General features: G+C 38.6%; 1 long non-coding RNA gene across 1 annotated transcript; it reads right to left on the reverse strand.

Moving 5' to 3' along the window:
- Nucleotides 1–652: 652 nt before the first annotated feature.
- Nucleotides 653–3,615, reverse strand: LOC106940331 (uncharacterized). Its single transcript, XR_001423063.1, has 3 exons — nucleotides 3,250–3,615; nucleotides 2,869–2,876; nucleotides 653–664 (listed from the first exon to the last, which is right to left on the reverse strand). It is a non-coding gene; the product is annotated as an uncharacterized LOC106940331 (long non-coding RNA).
- Nucleotides 3,616–5,546: the final 1,931 nt, after the last annotated feature.

Genomic DNA, 5,546 nt, shown 5'->3' on the forward strand with positions numbered 1-5,546 from the left:
ATTTAAATTAGCTCCAATAAATAAGTCAGTATATATTCATTAAGATAATTCACACAGTCTGGCATCTCCTCTGTGTTACATCTGAAAGTGCGAAAAAAGAATTTTTTTTTTCTTCACTTTTTTTTTAAAGATTATTTTTTCTTCTTATTCACCCCCGATTAGAACGGATTGAACTGTTTCACCAAATATTAACAGGAAACACTGTGAATCGACTCTTAAAGGCTGAAATGTGAACATGTAGAATTCTAATGATATTTTGGGGGCATAACACAAGTTTTAACGTGTTTAAAATTCTGTCCTCCACGCGATCCAAGGCTATTTCCAAAACACAAAATTAAGGTGGAAAAACGATGAAAATCAATGCTAAAAAACATCAGAAATATATTTGTTCTGATTGGTATTCTTCTACATTTGCTACCAGTTCAAAATCAAGAACATTTATTTCTAATGTCAGCTGTCTAGTCAAAGTTCATCCACAGGTTTGAACCTTAAGGACAAGAAGCTACCTGACTGGGCCGACTCTGGCCAGCCAGACTGAAGCTCCATCTCAGAACTGCAGTTTCCAAACTTCAGAGCTTCTGCCTCACAGAGCAGCCCTCCCCAACGACTCCCCCACTCAGCTCCTCCAGACTAGCCAGAAGCAATTAGCAAACCCTTGGTGGAACTGCATATCTGCTGAGCTCATTATAGCAGCTACTTCCCACTGCAACGCTGGTAAAATGTTGCTGAATAGAGGAGAAATGTGATGACTTCTGAAGAAGGAGTTTCAGAAAGAGCAGGAGTTTTTTAAAGTGACAGGTCTAATTTCAAGGTGTTAAATGACAAAGTCAAAATTCTATTCCAAGTCATATTTGATATATATATAGTCTTTTTCAAAACAACTTAAGTTAGCATAATTACTTGATTGTGATATGAAATGGCTCTATATGCCTGGAAAATACATAATACTGACCCTAAAAAACAGCAATCCTCAACAAATCTTAGTATAAACTAGAAATGTACACGTACAAGAGAGTTCTTTGACTTGTTTTTTACACAAATTTAGAAATAAGTATGATCGCTGTTTCCCTAATCAAAGCTAGAAAAACGATTTGATTGAAATCAAAAGAAGGATAGGACACGTCAGCTCACTGATGCGGCCCGCTAGTTTAATAAGCAATCATCTGTTTTCCTGGAATCATGGCATCAGTCACTCTCGAACTTTTTACAATTAAACAACCCCGCATTCAAATCTATAGCCCAGCATATGAATCAAAACAAAAAAAAAAATTTCATCAATAATAATAGTCCATCGAAAAGTCCATAATTGGGCGATCAAAAATAAAGTTCCGTCCTCGCAAAAAAACAACGTTGGGGCCCAAAAAATGTATCAGTCTTTGTGCACACAAAAAAACAATTAAAAAAACAAACATGGAAGGGTCTGACCGGGACGGCGTCTGTGGACCCGGGCGGTTCCCTTTGTCAGGCCTGGAACGTGAGCGCATCGGGTCTGGTCCTCGCCCCGTGTGGCTTTATCTTGCCTCCAGAAGACTTTTGATTCCTTCAGTTGTTGATCTGGCAACGCATTTACTCCAACAATCAGGCATCTCCGGGCTAATCTGTCGAGCTTTTCCAGCGTGCTGCCACACCCACTTCTCTCCCTTGTTCCTTTTATCAGTTCCGCTAAAAGTTGTGACCCAGAAATTTTTTTACTTCGTTGACTTTCACCAATAAAATACATACATACAAGACATCCTTGCATACATATCAATACAACAAAAATTATGTGTATTTCATTAACCCATGCTTTATTCTAGGAGGTTAATTTATTTATTTATTTATTTTATTTTTATTTTTATTTTTTTGCTTAAGATACTTTATTTCATTGTGATGTCACAGATCCATTGAATCATTTCAACATTTTGTGATGTTTTTTTTTTATTATTTTATTTTTGTAAAATAACTTGACACAATTAGCCAAAATAATTCACACTGAGGAATATCTCCTTATCTAGAGTCCCTGCTTGAATCTTTAGGAACCATCAAGGTGTTGCATTCAGGTTCAATGTTTTGACTTTTTTACATCATTCATATATTTTAAATGTAATCGATCTAGAACTGGATTTTCTTCAACTTTTTGTATTAGATCGAATAAACTAAAAAGTTGTTAATTATATTCACTGTAAATGAACCTCAAAGAATATTTTATCATTGACATCTATTGATTTCTATTGATATCTACATCTTTCAATGTTTTAAATAAAATGTCTTTTTACTTTATGTTTAATCGGAGATTATATTCATGGATTATTTCACTTAGTTCTTTTTATTCCCTGTGAATTGTTCTTGTTATACTTGTACATTTTCTGCTCTGGCAGCTGAAGGAGGAGCAGCTCATCCTGCTCTCTCTCATCCTTACTGATAACTTTGCCTGTGAATTATTTTTAAAGTCACAATTTTTATAATTATATTTACATTATCGACATCATAACTGGATTACTCCAAACCTAAGGACTGGGAGATTTTCTCACTTTTATGTTTCATTTTTACCTTACTTCTCTTCACCTCCAACTTGAACTAGGGCAAAATGCCCCCGTCCGACCCCGAGGACATTAGCAGTATTCCACAAAGACTTCAGTTTTTAGAAATGAAGAAATGAAGGCTGGAGGTGAACTTTGACATCAACGCTACCCGTGGAAATGAAATAACTCTTCCTCAAATCAGCGGAGAGGTCGTACACCCCGCACCAAGCAGCTCACCCTGGAACACTCAGGGTGCCAAGCTGAAACAAAAGTCTCACACTGCAGATCCCACGAGACGACTAACAGGGAGAACCCTTCACCTGGACGAATCAGCGTGACCGGCTCTGAGCCGAAACTCACCTTCAACGTCAACACCTGCTCCGCCAAAGAATAGCAAACAAGCAGCTGAAACCAAAACGGCTCCACCGACCCCAAGGACAAAGCGACCAGTCCAAGCCTCAAAACATTCTAACTCCATGGGAGTCCCACTGAAAAACAGATTTTCTGCACTCCAGCCTGAGCCTCTGAGTGAAACCTCACCTTCAAACATCAACAATGAGGCAAAACCATCACATCCACCCCCCAAAGCTCTGAAGGACAAAGTGACCACCAGGAAAACGAAAGGTATGCAAAGAGTGCTTATTGTTGGAGATGAGACAGTAAATGGAGTCAGTCATGTTTGCAACCCCAAGAAAACGAGAGTGGTTTCTTTTCTTGGTGACACTGTATCTGATTTACTCTCTCTAACTACTGATCAGCCAAATATTGAGACTTTAGTTGTGCATGTTGGAGCCAACGATCTGGCAAAGCAAAAATCTGAGATTCTGAAAGAGGACTTTAATATTCTTCTGAACACTATGGGAAAATTAAAAACGAAGTTATTTCTCAGTGGTCCAATTCCATCACCTCAACGGGGAGACGAAAAACACTCCAGGCTGGGCATGATAAACAAATGGCTGATTAAAACCTGCTCTGCCAGCTCAGTGACCTTCATCGATAACCTCTGGATCTACTGGCAGCGCTTTCACCTCTTTGGAAGAGGCGGATGCAATCTTAACAAACATGGAATAAAGCTACTCGCTGCAAACATTTTTCATTTTATCAACAAGAACAACAATGTGACCATCACTTTAGAAGAACAGGCTCAGGGATGTCTGACTAGGATGGAACCCTTCGCTTATCAGAAGCAAAGTGTCCCAAAACAAAGTGCTGGGGACAGAATGACTGGTTCCCCTCCTCCTTCCCCCTCCCTCTCTGCTCCTACACGATACCTTTGAAGAAATGTCTTCCGGACCAGAGTTTCTCAAATTCACGGATGGAATGGATCAACAGGTTCGCCTCGACAGACCTCACTTCATCTAAGCCACCTGCCTCTGACCTCCCAGAGGATCCAGCGCTCTGCATTTCTGAGGTCAGAGACCGGGGTCCAGATATTATCTTTACACCCGTCTTCCTCCAGAATGTGTCTGACCCCCCGGCACCGCAAAACAGGACATTACCTGTCCAGATCACTACAAGAAAAGTTACCAAAAACAGAAATACGAAAAGCAGCGGTCTAAATTCAAACCTCAGACTGATGAACTTTCAGCCTCCAAGTCACTTAAACTGGCTCTTTTAAACACCAGATCTCTCTGTGCTAAAGCTGTATTAATTAATGATTTCATCACCGAGCATAATATTGAGGTTATCTTTCTGACAGAAACATGGCTGAATGACAATAATGAACCAATCGTACTAATTGAATCAGCGCCTCCTACGTACAGTTTTTTAAGTGAGAATAGAAAACACAAATAAAGGAGGAGGCGTGGCTTCAATATTTAAGAATATCATAAACTGTAGTAAAATCTCTTTGGGTAATTTCACATCTTTTGAGTATCTTGGAATTGAGGTAAAAGGCCACAAACAAACTTTGACGCTAACTTTATACAAAACCCCAACATATGTGGAAAATTTCTTTACGGACTTGAATGAGCTTCTATTTCTCATATGCATTGATTATGATTGTTTAATAATTGTTGGTGATTTCAACATTCATGTTGACAACCTAAAAACAGAGGGGCAAAAAAGCTGCTTAATATATTAGAGAGTTTTGGTTCAACAACATATCAAACAAGCAACGCACACTCAAGGATACACACTGGACCTGGTTATCAGTAAGTAAGGGTGTGAATATTTCCAATGTCTCTGTAACTGATGTTGCCTGTTGGATCACTTTGCTGTTATCTTTGAATGTTCTTTATCCGTTAACCCACTTGGACAAACAGCTACTATCACAAAACGTACTTTCACAGAAAACACAGCAGAAACATTTAATCATATCTACTATTCTTCCTTGCCCTTGAGCTATTATGACGTAGATAAGTTGGTAGATGATTTTCAGATATCACTGATTATATTGCCCCCATTAAAGTGAAGGTTGTGTCTGGTAGGAAGAAATCTCCATGGAGAAATGCACAAACAGTTCTGTCTGCACAACAACTCTGCCGTAGGGCCGAATGGAAATGGCGTAAAACTCAACTGTACGTTTATTATGACATCTATAAAGAAAGACTACCTATCTGTCACTCAACACTAAAACATGGGAAGCTTTCTTTGCAGATGTCATAAACAAAAACATTAACAACGCTCGAGCTCTATTTGCAATAGTTGACAGGCTCACAAACCCTCCTATGATGTTACCACCTGAATTTCAATCTAATGCCTGCAACAAGTTTTCCAGTTTCTTTTCAGAGAAAATTTAAAAAATCAGAAGATTAATCTGGACATCCACTCCAAAGCCAGTACCAATTGTAACCTGAGTTACATTTTAAGATTATAAAAAAACCCAAATCAACATCACTCCAAGTGAAAAACTAGGTTCCAGGTTCGTCTACTGGAGGTAGTGGCAAATTGCAAGACACATACAACTGGAGAGTGCAAAATCAATGAAGTGTATTTATATTTACAATATATACAAATTGTTTCACAGCTTTAAAGTCCAGTTCCTTAAACCAAGGAAGTCTCTGTCGGTGACGAAAGGGAAAAAACAAAAATAGTCATTTAGTT

The sequence above is a fragment of the Poecilia latipinna genome, unplaced genomic scaffold (genome assembly GCF_001443285.1).
Source record: "Poecilia latipinna isolate Pla-1442-1.1 unplaced genomic scaffold, P_latipinna-1.0 Scaffold3183, whole genome shotgun sequence".
Taxonomy (NCBI): Eukaryota; Metazoa; Chordata; class Actinopteri; order Cyprinodontiformes; family Poeciliidae; genus Poecilia; species Poecilia latipinna.